Source organism: Ammospiza nelsoni, chromosome Z, assembly GCF_027579445.1.
Source record: "Ammospiza nelsoni isolate bAmmNel1 chromosome Z, bAmmNel1.pri, whole genome shotgun sequence".
NCBI lineage: Eukaryota > Metazoa > Chordata > Aves > Passeriformes > Passerellidae > Ammospiza > Ammospiza nelsoni.
The window spans coordinates 48,840,031-48,857,401 of NC_080669.1; the positions used below are offsets into that span (position 1 = coordinate 48,840,031).

Here is a 17,371-nt window from a genome sequence, read left to right on the forward strand (position 1 = left end):
TTAATTTCTCAAGAGTTCTGAGTTAGGTGGTTGAATATTAGTCCCACTGAATGTAAAATGAAGCATACACATGCAGCTTCACACATTCAGAATTTCATCCAGAAATTTCTACTCCCTTCTATATTAGATATAGTGAATCATCTGCAAGATTTCATCCAGAAATTTCTACTGCCCTTGTACTAGTTGTAGTGAATTGTCTGATCTGCAGATTCCTTTGGTAAAAGAGGCTTAAAGCTGATATGCCAAAACCAGAATTTGTCTCCTGTAGTTCAGTGTTATGGCACTGCCTTAAAAAAGGGCCTTTAGACATAGTGAGCACTTCTGCTAATTTTACATTTTGGCGGGGGGGGGGGGCATTAAATTTTCAAGCAACCTGATATGCTAATGACTTGAATACACCCATTGTAATAACAGAGAGCTGAAGTGTCAGCCTGCCAAAGAAAGTTAATTTGCTCAGTATTTCCACTTAAAATAATGACTGGAATGTAGAAAATGTCCACTACAAACCAGTATTCTTCTGATGTCATCTGCATGATTAGAGAGAATTTAGTTGAAAATGCTTTTATTTTTTTAAAATATGCTCCAGAAAGCTCTAAAATCTGTATTTCTCTGCAAGAACTACGCCCATATGAACTCCTCATCTTTGTAATTCCAGGATTTTCAGTGAGGTGGAAGGGACGTCAGAGCTGAACGTCCCATAATGGCTGTTACTGTTGACTCTGTACTGCTAGCTATAAAACACCCTTTATTGAACACAGATGAAAACAAAGTTCATATTTACTTAGGTAGGTGGATATTCTAGATGAACACTGGCAGCCATAAAAAAATATCATTGATAACAAACATGGAATGCTATACTAGAAGAAAAGACCAAATCATGGGGTTCTTTCCCAACTGTAATGTAAGCGCAATAAATTGCAGCAAAATTTTATGACAGTATCTCCAGAAAAGTCACTGCATGAACAAAACAGCCTGTCTAAAGCTGACATGAAGGTCATGCCAAATCTCAGGAGTTCGCTTAGCTGTTGTTCAACTAAAGGACACTTTACAGCATCTAAAAGTGAGGTAGTAGATGTCATTGAGAACAGCAATTCAATTGAAAATACTTTGGTTTGGCTTTTCCTAGGCAATGAGTACTTTATTCTGGTGCGAAATACCAAGAGTCAGTACATATACCAAGGTATCCTCAACCTTGGGAGAACTTCTGCATAAGTTTTTCCGCGCACTAGTGACATGGTCAAAGAAGAGCACCACTCATCTGCAAGTCCTTTTTCGTCAGACAGACAAAAATATTTAAAGTAGGATGGCAAGCTCAGAGGAGGGGCAGAGGCATTTCTTTCTGAGACTTAGTAAGGAAAGATTGCAGATGAAGCACTGAAGACAAGTCCTAGCTCAGTCATGTTTAGATAATTAACCTTTTCCTCCCAACAACCTCCTCCCCGCTATGGCTTTCCCAATGAACCTAACCATCTCTCATGTGGCTCCAACAATATGTTTGTGCTATACATGGAAGCCTTTCCAGCTACAGGCTGTGCTAAATAACTGTCCTTCATAAAGCTTCACTCTGCTCACCCCCAGCTTTTTTTTTCTCTGTTTTTTGCTCAGCAGAAACTCAAACCAGGCCCTTGCAAGGCTGAAAACTAGCTGTTTATTCTTCCTCTCAGTTTCCCATCCCTCAACAAGTTTTTTCCATGACAGAGCCGTATGTTCTTCACAGCATGCCACTCAGCATCCACTTCTGACTGACTATCAAAATATTTGCTTTGACAACTCAAATTCAAAATACACAGTGGTTCTTTAACCCTTTTGGTATTAACTCGTTCAAAGTAATTCCTGCTGAAGAAGCAGATTACAAGAAGTAGCCTCACCTCATAGTCATTTGGGACTTTCCCTATTTTTACTACTGCATTCAATCACACTGGTGTGGAAGGAGGCCACTCATGCTGGAAAACAGCCCTGCACAGCAAGTGCCCACATGAGCCACACACCACAGCAGCATGAGGGTCCTGGCAGTGCCATTCTGGCCCACCACATAACCCACATTCCTTGTCTGGACAGCACAGCTCTTGGATGGCTCAAACTAAACCTTCAGCCTCCTTTACCTTGGCTACCAGAACCATGCTCATAGTCATGCTCTGCATGAAGTGAAGTCTAACACAGTGATCATATGTCAACAAGAACATCAGATCCTCAAAGTATCCAAAGAGAATAAGAGCTCTCAAATGCAAAATTCTTTTGGTTATTTTAATCTAACAGATCAAGCCAAATTAACATTGCTAAAACTTTCTTTCTCTTCAGATTCAATTTTGACAATTAAGCCTCCAGTCATACTTTCACATCTCTAGCTAGGACTTTTCAACTGTTGCCTTTTACTATACAATATGTCTATGTTCAAAGTATATAAACAACACATATTTTTCTCAATGAGATAAACAAAGAAAATTGCCTCCATCTTACTTACACTGGCAAAACCAGAAAGTGAGAATCCTCTCCAAATTATAATATTTGAATTAAGGTTTTGATTTTGAAGATGTCAGGCAGATAGAAAGAAACAGCTGCAAAGTACAAATCTGAGGCTGTTTATTTTAAAAAGGTATAAGACAAGTAGTGTACAAGAGAACCACAAGTACCTTGTAGAACAATGTGGCGGCCAGTCCTTCATGCTCCCCTTATGATTTAACTGAAGTCCGAGGCTTGGACTACAACTCAGCTTTTGCCCTTTCCAGTCTGATTCTGCCAGCTCAAGAGTGAGAATAAATAATTTTTAGATAAGTGGCTTTTGGCTTGGCTTAAGCAAACAGCTGAATGGAAGGCCACACAGACTGCTGAAGCCATCCCAGTTTATAGAATAAATCCAAGCATAGTTAGACATTTTCTGCCAAAGTCTGTTGGGGTCCAAAGTACAACCACATAGAGGAATTTCTAAATCTTGTTTACCATACACAAGCTTGAGCATCTCATAATGCAATATGTGCAAATCTTGGAAGCCTGTGTTCTGCTTTCTCTGAAATGTTTTTCATTAGCAGTAATAAACTCTCTGAATATGCTTTGAACTACGAGAGTGGAAGTGGCTCCTATTTGTGTTGATGTTTACTCACTATTTAAAACAAACAGAAAGAGGCTTACACACTAAGACTCAATTATCTTAAGCTGACCCCCACCCAGGCTGACATGAGCTCCCCCTTTAAAAATCTTCCATCCTTAGGTGTTACTGGACAAGCAAACTGTTCAGTTGTGAGCTCACCCAGCCTGGTAGAGTGAGGCAGCCATCAAACCACCGAGGTAAGAGGGACTGCGCTTAAGACAATGTGGTATGACCACTAGAAATTGCTCATTTTCTGGGTCAGGGATAAATGTTGGTCAATAAACTTCTCCTCCCATTCAGTCCTCTCAGCATTCTTACAAGAACTGCTGTTCAGAAGGAGATGGCAGGCTTCTGCCAACTTCCCTGCAGTCTTCAAAGGAGGAGACAGAGAGGTGCACCACCGCATTTCTACCCCACAGACTCAGAGGTGACTTGCAAATGTAAAAAGAAGTACGTTAATCATACTCCCCTGTGACAAGAGAACAGCGACAAGGATTAGTACTTTGGGAAAGACCAGTTGTCCCAAATGGCTTGGTGTGGGCTCTTTGCAGATCAAAAGGGAGCTCTGGTGACACTGGTTTCTGATAAGCACTGCATACTCGCCACAGGAAGCACCTGGACCAAGAATAGGGAAGGACACTTCATTGTGCCTTTGTTTCATTTTCTAAATGCAACCCATTTCAAAGTGATCAAAAAGATTCAGTGTCAGATAACAAAATGGAGAAGGTGCTTTAAAGCTGAAGTGGTTGCACAGCTTCAGACAAATAGCTGAGAATAAACAAAGGATTCTCCATTCACCTACGAATTCTCATCAAATTATTGCCAACCTAAACAACATTTCAGAACAGAGCTTTTTACTTGAAGAACAAAGAGCAAAGTTTTTATTAGTCTTCACTTGCGAATCAAAGAGAGTGACTATTTGCATATCTAATGAATATTTAACCATTATAAACCTGCACAGGCGTATTAATAAGTGCATTATTGTGACAGGTGGTTGAAAACACATCAGACTAAACAGATGAATTTTACTGGTAATGGAAAGAATGTAGACTTATGATGCATCATGTCTTATTCCTGCTGGCACAATGTAAGATGCTGGCACAAGATATTAAATGGAAAATGAAAATATTTTTCAAAATAGTCAAAACTCACTGAAGTATCCTAATCAAAACAGTATTTCCTTGTCTTTCAGTTAAATTATCTCCCTACCAAAGGAATGTAGATGCAAATTTTAATTAAACTATCCCTCATGTGCCCAAATATTATATACATCAAGAGAAAAAGAAATGTATAAACAAAAGAAAATAATTCTGACAGTGACTGTTGGTCTCCTGAAGCTGGACATGATGTTTATTCCATTTCATCTTGCAAATGCTATGGAATGTGACATCTAATTACAGGTGGATTTGTTTCTAGAATACATCACTGTAAAAGAAACAAATATAAAACTTCTTTCCAACTTAAAAAAAAAACCAGCTGAAATGTACTATTCTTCTTCTGACCTCATTAAAAGCCATGGCAAAACTCCCACTGACTTTAATGGGGCCAATACATCACTGAAAAATCACTACAAGAATGAAAGTTTCCAAATTTTCAGACCAACTGCAGGGGAGGTTTAAACACAGAATTCATTTCCCTCTTCCCTCATCCAGACAAAACTTTGCTTATTGCCCCCCCACTAAGAGGATATCAAGCTAACTCAGATTTCCAGCATTGCCTCTGAAGCGCAAATTCTCAAGCTGGAGATTTGTTCCATTGCTCTGTATTTATTGACTTACAAAATTCCTTAAATCTGCAGCCATTACGTTGTGTTTTGAAAATTTACTTGGTATCTTTTGTAATTCCAAAATTTATTAAAGCCTACAATGTTAAGAAAAGCTAATGTGTGTTATTTCTATTGTTGCTTCTCGGGAGAAAATTACACATCACATCAAAAATCATCACTAAGGGAGCAATCTTGGCTACAATTAGTGATAGTCTAACTGCTCAGGAATTTACCAACTGGGAGCAGAATCATGACTTTTCTGTCCTAGTTTGATTCCTCAGAACCTCACTGAAGTCTCAATCTTCAGAAGTTTCATCTGAAGCCCCCTTTCTTGGTTACCTACATTATCATATATGCAAGGAGAGTCAAATATTCATTGTGTTGTGATTACTTCATAAAACTCTGAACTAGAGCTCCTAAAGGAGTCTGATCAGAAAAAAAGGAGGGTTAGGAGGAAAATGGGAAGTCAGAAGGAAGGAACTACTAATATTTATAATTTTTATAACAAACCCTCACTATTTTTATACTAAGGATTTTTACCTTACCAGACTATGGCAATTTAAATAGTTAATGGTGTGTGCATAAACTAGAGCATCAGACCAAAACCACATGTAATCTATGCTTATTGTAAAAAACAGTTCACCCTCATGACTTCATTGTGACAGATTTGGAACTATTCTTAATAATTTATTAACATTGTACTAAGATATTTATTATACTAATACATTGGTTATTGTTTAAAATGAGACTAGTGAGAAAAACAGGCAGGAAAGGAAAGGATGACCCAGTTGTGACACTTCTCAGCAAACCCTAGGGAATTGCTTACTAAAAAGACAAAACTTGCTCAGGAAAAGCCTCACAAACACAGCAGATCAAAGACCTGAGGATTGTTTAGGAAGGAACAGTCTTTCAAACTGGAGGGAAGAGAAACTGTTTTAGACAAACAAGCTTAAGAGAAAGGCACCTATGGGATGTACCTATTGAAGTTAGGCCAAAATGGAATACCATATTGGGCTCCTCATTTGCCCTTAGACAAAGCAGAACAGCCTGCAAACAGCCTTGGTTCCTTGCATGAAGGAAACACCACTTCAGTTAATTCCTGAAAGGAAACCCCTGCAGTATCTCCTTTCGCTTCTGAGGCTCTGTTAGCAGAGCAACCACAGAGGTTATGGCTCCCCAGCCTGTCTGAACAGCCAGGGGTGGGTCATTCTTCTGCTGAGACGAGACCTAAGGCTGTAGACCCAAGAACTGACCTTTCCCATCAGGAAGGACCCAGAGTTGTTTGCACTGTTACTCACTGCAAACAAGCTTCTACATCAGTCCTTCCAGACCGCTGCCAGCTAGAAAGACACCTGGTAGGTATCGACTGCTCCCCAGGTTCATGACGTGTAACACTCTCTCAGTAAGGAAAAGACACACTTTTGGCACAACAAGATCCTTGCACTTTGGACCCAAGACACACAGCTCAAGCAAACTACCTGCTATGACAGCAGTGACTGATCAGATGGGGAACCGATCTTGAAACAAAATGTAGGTAATCATTCTTGTTCCTCTTAATTCAAACTGAAAGTGAAACATCGTTCAAAAACAATCAATACAGACAAGCCCCTCAACACAGTAATGCATAAAATGTGTGTACATTAGAGGAACACTGACTGCAACTTTTCATTGTACTTGAGCTGAGGAGAATCAGCAGTGTCTCAGGTAAGTGAAAAGGGCTGTGATGGATAAGAGCTGCCAGAGTGGCTGATCAGAGCTGCTGTTCCTGTACTGGCAAGGATGTCTGAAGTATCTGGGCACCACATATAACAGTAAACTTTAAAATTGTGCATGAAACACCTTTTATCCAGGAAACGGCAAAGTACTCAGACACTGGCATATCTCTGTGCACATCAACTAAATGTATAGAGCTATAGACATTTTTAATGGTTAACCTCTTGACTGTGGCCAAAGAGAAGAACTGAAATGACATATTTTCAATACTGCATATTTCATTCAACAGTAATTACAGGAATGCAGTATTTAGTTGGGATCTCTGAAATGGAAGCTCACTGCAAAGAGCCTGGAAACACCTAGACCAATAGCTGAAATTCTGGAAACCCCATTTTAGAGCAAGAAGCAAAAATTAACAGATTATTTATTTTAGCAACGGGATTTAATTTTAAAGCCAAGATTGAAGATAATTCTAGAAGTTGAGCCATGTGCAAAATTCTGGCTTGTTTTAATGCAGTTTGACTTGCTAGACTAGATAATGCTAACAGTCCTTTTCTGTCCTTAAAATGTATACAATTAATAACTAATGCATGTTTGTAGAAACTGAAAATGGCTTTCTCAGCTTCACTTTCTCCTAAAATGCTGTCATACCTCTGTTTATGACGTCATGTGGCTTGTGTCACAGAAACACTTAATGTGCACTAAATGTGCAAACTAAAACTGGACCTGTGTGGGGATATGCATACAGGTCTGGTGATGATTCACCTTACTGCCATATAAATACATAGGCAAAAGAAGGGAAGAAAGCATAAATAACCATCCCAGATGGGACGTTCCCTCACTCAGGTAATGAAGTCTGTAGCAATACTGTGAACTGAACCTCAATGCTACCACTAGAAACCCTACAACTTTGGAGATTTAATATATTCTGCAGTGGCGTGCACTGTGCCAAACACTTCTCTTGTCATCCTTCTAACACAAACCCCAGCTATTCTTGTGCCACTTTGAATCTCTAGCCCTGACACACCACATGCAAATGTACCTTTCCTTCTCCACAAAGGAGGACTGTAGGACTGTGGACATGGTCACATCTCCAACAGTGACTTTGATTTTCTGCTCACTGAGAAATGGTTTAAGTATTAAACTGAAAGGCTTTTTTCCTACAGTAACCACTGCTGAATTAGGCAATTACCACAGCAACATGTCAAAACAGTTTCAAACAAACTCACTTGTAAAGAAACAAACCTAGCTCTATGACTAGCTTTCTCCACTTGCGCTTCAGAGAGGAAGATAAACTTACTCCTAATACCTGTAGCAGAGGATTTCCCAAACATGTACCTCATTGAAGAGAATGAAGCTACAGATACTCACGGGTCCCACCAGACTGTAGGGAGTGGACTTACACGACAGACCACCTTTTTAGTTATTGGGTTGGTTAGTTTCTTTCAGTTCTCAGTGACATTAATCCTTTTGAAAGCAAATGCAGTTTACAGAATGGTGGAAGGGTAACATCTGATTCTACTCTTGCCAAAAGGCAGAAAATTCTTGATTATGTCTTTCCCATTGGAAATGCAAATGAATCAAAATGCATATCTGAAGATCTCCCAAGGAATAGGCAGATAATTATTGCTAAGGAAAAGGTCCCGGCATAAGCTTTTTAAAGCTTCCATAAGCTTTATAGAAATCTGTCAGTTCTGTGAGTTTCAAACATTTAACTGAATTCTGAAAATTATCTTTAAACATAAGATTATCTATTAGATCTCCTTAATGCATTTCAAGTTTTTCATGGCAAAATTAGAAGTACAGTACAAGAAACAGTTTCATTAACTGTCCATCATGGAAGTTGCTGTTTAAAACCAATTCTAAATGGTGTACTCATTGCATTCTGTAGGTTGATACTGATTATTACTAGCATCAATTGGTTCTTTAAAATACCAATTGATTGCAAATTATAAATTTTATCTTCTTTTTTCTAATAAATGCTCTCCTAAAAACCAACCAATTTCATCAGAGGCAAAATTAATTAGATTTGAATAAATCATTAACATAATGTATAAAACTAAAAAATAATATGGTCATTCAGACTATACATGAATTTAAATTTATCAGAATTTTACTCAGAATTTTGTACCATGACTCCCCTGTCTGGGACAAATGTCCCAGTTTATGTCGAATATTTACCTTTATATCAGGCAAACAGGACATGCTCTTTTGCTAGTCTTTTTCTCTTTTGTTATGCTGAGATTGCAGAATTAAAAGTTCTGATAATGCAATCACATAAGCAAAATCATTTCAGCCTAAAACAGAATATACTGGAAAAACCCGCATTTTCTCTGGTTTTTGGTTTGTTTGTTTTTTTAAAAGATGCTTAGTCCAATGTTCTCTTACTTCTCAGCAAAAGAGCTCAGAGATGTCAGAAGCATCAAGGGAGAGAAAATAATGAAAATAAATCAAAATGGACTACTTAAATATAGAGAGGACAAAAACATGCAGGTAGAAAGACCAACATTATAATCTATAAAACAGGCTTGGGGATGGGAGGATTGAGTTTTTTCCCTAGTGAAGCACTGCCTAATGTACTGAAATGTTTTCCAATAACTGCTACCCCTTACTAAGCTCCAGATCTCTGACAATGGGTAAATCTTACTATGTGACACAGTTGAAATTTTGTCTTGTGTGTATATACATGTATATATAAACACACACACATTACAAAAAGCTTGGAAACATTCTGCCCTTACAAAATAATTTTACAGTCCTCCTGAATAAAAGTTGAATCAGGAGATTTATCTATTTCTAACCAGCATAAATATTTATATAAAAGTTAAATTCCAAAAGTTATAATCTCCAGACTTTTAGAAAAAATATAAAGTGCAACAACTTCCACAATCCATTGAATAAATCAAATAGGAAGCAAATCACATTCAATGCACACCCAGTACCCTGACAATCTCCCAGCACTATTGGATGAACAGTGTCTACGACACTTGCAGGTAATCAATTTGGCATCTCTTGTGCCAAAATGGTACAATGGGCTCCCCTCTTTATCTTTATGTCAGAGAATACAATTCTACAGGAAACTGGAAATAAAACTCATTAATCTGTGTTCAGTGAATACCACCTTTAGAAAAAGTAAGAGATTGTTTCTCTTGAATATTGCTTACCTTTTACAATTTAATTAATTATGTAGAGTAAGAGCTGATAGATCCATCTGGTGTTCTGCACAGGATAAATTCCAAGAATACACTGGTTGGTGTACACTGCATTTTCTTCTTGTTTACTAGGGTAAACAAGAACTTAAAAAGGTAAAAACCAACACCCAAATGAAGCATCTGAGTCCTTGCTTCTGTAATCACTTTTCCCCTGATCTGTCATGATGGCAGGAGTAACAGAAAAGAAGCTCTCAAAGCTTTTTGGTGCAGCCTGGTCTATTTGCAGCACAGACAGAACAAAAGATGTAACTGGACTGACTCACTATTTGGATAATGATGTCATCTGAATTGAGCTGTGAAAATACCAATTTGCCTGAGACATAACTGCTGTTGCAAAATCTAGATTCCTCTAGTAGTAGCTCTCCTAGAAAGAAGGCTTTGTTGCAAGACAGAAGTGAGAGGCTCTTCAAGCAGATGGTCCAGCAGGCACATGTGCACAGCCAGGTCAGAGCTGCCAGCAGTGCTGCAGCAGCCTCCTCACAGCAGGCTGTCCTCTCACAGCTGCAATTTGTGATCTGTGCCCTTGCAGGTTCTGCCCTTGTGGGGCTGAGCTCCACATCAAATGCTCACCTTTGTGTTTGGAAAAACTCAGCATGCACCAGGCTTTGATGGTGAAGCTGTCACCACTGGCTTCGTTGCTGGTGTCATCTGCACTGAAGGTGATCCCTGTTTTGCAGCATTGTTTTAAGATGCTGTCTCAGTAATTCTGGATAGATCACAAAAAAAAAATTGCTTATCTTTCACCAAAATTCACAGAAAAATCCATTTCCTCTGGACTGGAAGAGACATACACAAACTGGTGCAGGAAATGCCACAATCGGTGGCAATTGTGTTTTTCTGTGCCCAAGGTGTGTGTCTTTGGCTTCAAGAACATTCACATTGGTTTACTGTGCATGTTTTTTCCAAGAAAGGAAAGAACTACTTTGTTCGCTTTTTACTATAATCAAAATCTGCTATCCTATTTAGGGAAAAGGAACATAGAAAGCACAAGATATTAGACACCAAAGTTATCCTTTTTTATTTTTCTTTCTTAATATGGCACTGCTAAACACTTATTTTTTACAGTTTCAAAACCAAACTTAGGGTAATTCCTGCCCTATAAGCAATATTTGTATTTGCTCATCATGATCATGACCTTGGCAGTGTGATTTAAGGCTTCTGAGTGCTTGCAGCTGTACTGAACTCTCCAATGCTTTTACAAAATACTAGAATAACAAGAGAAGAACACCAGTATTCACTTAAAAATGTTTAACAAATTATCAGAAAAATTCTAAAGCCTTTAGCAGAGTCTTAGTCCTTTTACCTAGGATACATCCAGTACTTGTCTCCCCACTGCAGGCTGAAATAGAAAACTGCAGAAATTGTACATGGAGCGAAACACTGCTTGCAGCATGTGCACACCCCAATCCTCTGTATTCCACAGACACTGTCTTGTATTCAGGAGGGCTTAAAAACAGTTGAAACTACAATGAAACATGCTGAAAGAACAAGAATGCGCATAGCTCCTTTCCCCAAATGTTGAAAAACCTGTGTGAACCAGATTTCAGCTTTTTTATGACCTGTTACAACAAGATCATATACAAATGGTCTAGTTGGTTGGTTTATAAACAAACAAACATGACAGGTTAGGTTAGATTAGATGTGTGTGTCAGAAATGTCAAAATAGCATGCTGGTCACAGTCATACCCAGTAAAACAGTAAAACAATCCTCTCCCTTGTTTTCAAACTCAGTTTTGTTTAAGGGTTGGTTTCTTAGGGGGGGGGGTGTTTTTTTTTTTTTCCACAGGAAGCTATAAAAAGAAACAATAAGCAGAAAGTACTTAAACCACAAACAAATGCAAGGAAGAGATAAGGTGAAATACTAAAAATAACTCTGGAGCAGTTGCAAGCTGGTGAGGAAGCAAAGTAACAGTAAAACATCCACGTCTTTATGCAAATGCAGTTAAAAAGAAAATAAATAAATAGGAACCAGCTGGTGAGAGGAAGAGCATGGTGGAACAAAGCACACTATGGGAATGAAAACACAGGCTGTTATAATAACCTGTACAGGAAAGCTGCATGCATAAGAGAAGGTCAATGCAGTATTACTGTAATCTGAGACAACAACAGTGTGCTAAAATATGAAGAGGAACAATAGGAATGCTGGAAATTCCACTGTACCTGTGTGGAGACTGGTAGCTTGTTCACACTCCAAGAGCCTGACTGCTGACAGCCAACTCAGAGAGTCTGTGCCATTCCCCAAGAAAACCCAGCAGGCCACCTCAGCAGCACCACCCCTTCTTGGCAGCACTGGAGCAAAAACAGTTGGACTGACCTGGGGAAGGTCTGACACAAGAAGGTATCCTTGCACCTTACAGATTGTTTTCAACACTCGCCAGTACAAAAAGTGACATTACCAGAAGTCTTATAATACAAATGTTAAATGATTACATAGGAAAAGTGATACTGAATTCTACAAAAAGCTGTAAAAGAATGGCAGATAATTTAAATGTGTGCAAAAGAATGGTCAATCACTGTTTAATCTTTGGAAACTCTTGGGGAATTTGTAAAAATAAGTTTAATACAAAAGACTGATATTTATCAAACAGCAGTAACATATCTGTATTGAAGAATATAATGGTGGAGGGTAAAAAATTCAACCTGTACTCAACTAAGACCAAGAAACAGGAAACCTATAAACTCTTATAAGCAACTCCCTTAAATCCATAAAGAACATGAGATTATGGAAGTAAGTCTAACCTTTAAATTGACTGTTTCTTTAGAATGACATGCTAAATCCCAAAACTTAAATTACTATTCCTGTGGAAGGAGAAGACCAAGAAGGGTATTCAAGCAGGCAGTGATCCCTCTGTGCAACTTAAATTATATTTTGTCTCTTGAAAATACTATGAAAAAATGCACAGAAGAATGCTGCTGAAGACAACTTGAGTTACACTAAATATGGATTCATCATCCCATTTTCAAAGTCCAAATAACCCAGTTTCCTAATGGTAGGCTGCCATTGAAAGTCATCTAAATGAGGGATCACAGCCTTCAAGAGCTCTATACAGCTGCTAAGATTAACAGCAGTTTCCCTTCACTCTGCAGAGTCATGTCCTGAAGATCGTGATGAGCTAATACTAACATTGCTCGGAAAGCCGGAATTACCCTAAGCTTGTTTGAAACCATCAAAAAACAAGTGCCTAGCAACACTGAGAAAAATAATGTCGACTTGTCCATTCCCTCATTTGCTTTCTAAGACAGCAGAGGAAAAAAAAGCATTCATTTAGGTTTGTTTGCAGTGTACTTATGTACACTTATCACTCACAAATAAGTAATTCCTTTATAAGACAAATGAAGGATGCAAACAATTAACAGAAAACCTCAATTTGTCTTTTTCCCTCCCTGTCTTGTAGACATAAGTTGTATTTGCATTAATAGTTAAAAACTGGGGATACTGCACATTTTTCAAAGGCATGCCATTTTAAGAATATACTATACCTTGGTTGATTAAGTGAGGTAGCATACAAAGAACATAGTTCTTAAAAATTCATTTTTAACTTGAGAAAAGTAGCATTAGCATAGAGCAGATTTTTAAGTCTGACAATAGTAAAACACATCAAAAGTAATTCAAAGTCGTGCTCCACCAGAGTTTTGCAGGGAGATACTGTTATTCCAATATGCATAAACTGTTACGGATGCCATCAAACTGATGCTCTGTAAAAACTAGACAGAGAGAAAAAGGAGAATACATCCCATCCACCTTGTCTTCCTGCCATGAAAACTAGAATTTAAGGCCCGTTTTTTTCCAACAACAAAATTCAGGCAATGCTTTTTGATGTGGAGTGATGGGAATGTGTATTTTGTTTTATTTTGAAAAAAGTTGTTAGATATATTTTGCAGATGTAAAGATATATTAATGCATAATATTACTTAGCTCCTAGTCAAAATTGTTGCTTAAAGCACAAAACAAATACAGACTATGATAGTGATCTCTGAGTTGGTAAAATGCTTTCATGTACCCACCAGAATATTAAGATACAAATCCCTCTGGTCAGTGACACTGTCTGAATTTAGTTCCCAGAAGACAGTAATACAGAACACCAAGGCTATAGACATGTCAGACTTCTGAACTACAGTGAAGATTTTGAAACAGTAAATAAGTTTGCATAGATTTTTTTTTTCCTCCTGCAGAGAAAGATTTCATAGGATATTGTAAATGTTCAGTATAATTTAAAAATTCTAATTTAATTGCCAACAGTTTATGAACTCATCTTTTCCATGAGTCTTGCCTTGCTATTTGATCACAGGAGTAAAAGCTTCTTTGGACACAAAACACACATCTACAACTGTAATCTTAGAAACTAAATAACAATGTGACTCAGTTACTATGTTTTCACTTAGATCGGCTGGTATTCAGGAAGTGAGACTCCGATTACTAATTATCTGAGAGAGCCCTTGAAATGATGAGTGACCTTTTAAAAGTTCTGAAGAATAAACATGCAACATGAAATCACTGGGAAACAGCTTCTAAAGAAAACAGGTAATGGAGAAACTTAGTTGAGAATGAATGCATATCTGACACATCCTGAACCCAACAAGGCTGAGCACTAGCCCTCTACGGAAAGCGGAGTTGCCTGTTCTTCCTCAGAACTAAAACCCATACTTAGATTTTATTCACATTCTCCATATATGCTGTTAACACTAGAAGACTACCCATGTCACAAAAATTCTTATGCTGTGTTGCCATATTGTGAGCTCAGACAGTAGTTACACAAAGTCCATCAAACAACCATCAGAAAATACAATTAGGGGTTTTCCAAAACTGTATTTGGAAAAGACAGTAAAAAAAAAAAAATAGAGTATGCTAAAAGTGATTAAATCAAAGGTAACCCTTACAACCTTTCACTGTATGCAGACATGATCTTTAGTAGAGAAATCCAAGAGGCATTCATGTAGAGGAATGCAATTTATTGAAATAGAAGTCAGTAATTGGATCTGCCTGGAGTAATTGCATATCATAAACACAATGAACTTGAAGCCTTGGTGTATATCAAGGGCTATGAATTAACTAACACCAATGAGATTAACTGAAAAAAAAAGGAAAAGGCCTAATAGGATACTCATGCACTTTGAAACAGCTATGCTGCTTTCTCAGCTAGAAATAGTACATGAGAAGCAGATAATCTTTTGCTATATCTCAAGAATGTATGTATGTGCTCAGATGTCCAGAGAACTGCAGACAGAGAGATCTGGAATGTTTCTGGCAATGGGGAAAAAAAAAAAAAGAGGAGGTGGGGATGGGGTGGGAAGGGGATCTTAAAGGGAGACAGGATCAGAATGAACCCTACATCAAAACTGTTCCATTCTCCCCCTGTCTGAAAGGGGACAGCAAATGAAGTTTTATTTTTATTTTTTTAAAACCAATTGAAGCATCCAGGAATCTGGACATAGCATAATTCAAGTATTTCCTAAAAGTACAACATAAACTAGCATGAAATCAAAGAAGACAACATTCAATGAGGGCAAGTAGCAAGAAAGAGAAGTATATAAATACAGACTGAAGAACAGCTAGCAGTACTATAGAAAAGGAAGTGAATGTAAAATGGGTCACAACTGAGTAGGAATCAAAAGAAAAAGAGGACAAAGACAAAACTAAAATGTTCTAATTCAGAGATGTGTTCATACTCCCACCAAAACACAGAAAGCAGTGGTTACATGCACTTTCAAAGCATCCAGCTTCTTGCTTCACATTTCAGCAAAATACACACAGATGGCAAGAGAGATCAATGGCCAAAGGTCTTAAAAATGTGACATGAGGGAAGATATAAGAAGCCTTGATTCATATGGAAGAGTAGATATGATAGTAACTGAAGTGATATTGCTAGGACCCTAGAAACAGAGTTATGGTTCACAATCAGCCCATAAACCCACCACAGATTATCGTTTTGTCCAACAAACAATTTTGACCTTAAACACAAACCAGAATCCTATATGGGTAGTTGTAAAAACAACTGCAGCACTGAATAGAGCATAAGAAACACAATGGAACAGAAAAAAATTTGTGTAGGGTTACCATTAAAAAAAAAACGTATAAAGATTTTCTCTACCTTTCTTCCAGTTTCAAGTTTCAGCAGGAGCTATGAAAGCAGCTGTGGCTGGGGTAAGCCTGAATGGCTGGACAGAAGTGTGGTAAGAATTTCAGGGTGAACTGAAAAGAGCTTTCTTATACAGTGCAATCAGTCAAACTTGAGGTTCATGCCCTTCACATGGCCACTCTATAAATTACAGGACAATAAATCAACCAAATCAAAACAGGATGTGCAGGGCAGTTGCAGTGTTTCTTGAACACCTCCTCTGGGATGCAGATGCAAGACACCCAAGGGAGTTTGCAGTAATTTCCAGCCCAGGTGATGCATATGCTCAAAATGGTCCAGAAATAATTATAAAACTAGATCCTATAACAGAATCTTCTGCTTGTCTTCCTGTCGACATTTACAGTGTGCTGCAGGAACCTGCAAGAATGCTTTTGTATGATATCGCAATCTAAGGTCATTTTTTCCTCAAGTTATAGTTATGTTAGCCCAGAGCCTCTCCATATTCCCTGTGGTAACAGCTAAGGCTGCATAAAGTAACTATGTAAGTGCTAGAAAAATGTTCAATTGACACAGCTGTTTGATGGCAAATTTCAAGTTGGGTAAGGGCATCCCTTTACAGGAAAGTGGAACGAAAGTTATTGCAGTTCAGGCTCAGACTTCATCACAGGTTCCCTTTATCCACCAAAATATAAGTTCTGCCTTAGTACAAAGATTATTCAACACTTTCCACTCTTAAAATGTATTTTCATTGCTTACAACTTTGCCAAAATAGCAGTTTGGGCTGAAACTTTCCACACCAGATGCCTGCCTGAGGCTGAATTTTTTTGCACAAGTTTCAGCCAAACAATTTAGATGTTCTAGAAAATGACGATGTGTTTTGCAGTATTAAAAGCATTTGGTGAGTTTTTCTTCAAGAAAGAAAGCTTTGTAAGTGTACATAAACTACTCCATCAGATGGTTCATCACACTGAGGGGTGCATATCTACCCTGATTTGGCAGCTAGAGGCCTTTTGTAGGCTTGCCCAGTGACTCAAACCTCCATAGTCTGCATTCTTACTCTGTATACCTTTCTGTCAAGCTGGAGTCCTGCTGAGACCAGCAGAGCAGTCACCCACCCTGGGGGACAACACGTGATTTCAATCAGCCATGGACCATGTTGGATCAGAGCTGAAATCAAAGCTCAATTCAGAGCATGCTTTTCCTTCTCCTGCCAGTGACTGAGCTATGCAAAGGGCCATGCTGGGGGGTTGTTTAAGAAGGAAACAGTGAAAGAACTTCAAAAACTAAACCCAAGAAAACAACCACCAAGCACACACAAAAAAACCAACAATAGCCACATCATACCTGGAGACTGGGTGGGGTGAAGTAATGAAGTGAGCTGGAAGAGGATGGAGAATCTGGATCAGTGAGACAGAGCTCACTAGTGAAGAAACAGTTAAGGTCTCTCCAGGAGGCAGCCCAACCAACTTACTCAGGGATAGCAAATCAGTGGTAACAGTAACAGATGAAAAGCACCTAG

The 17,371-nt window shown here is 38.3% G+C and overlaps 1 protein-coding gene across 2 annotated transcripts in view; it reads right to left on the reverse strand.

The window, feature by feature from the left end:
* The window catches only part of LHFPL2 (LHFPL tetraspan subfamily member 2), a 118,116-nt gene that overhangs the window by 19,022 nt on the left and 81,723 nt on the right, over positions 1 to 17,371 (reverse strand). Inside the window, exon 1 of one of the 2 annotated variants that reach the window (XM_059492291.1) lies at positions 17,197 to 17,368. The exons of the other annotated variant lie outside the window; for it this stretch is intronic. The gene's annotated coding sequence lies outside the window, so the exon portion shown is untranslated. Of the gene's footprint in view, positions 1 to 17,196; positions 17,369 to 17,371 lie in introns of those variants that run through there. 2 annotated transcript variants of the gene reach the window in all.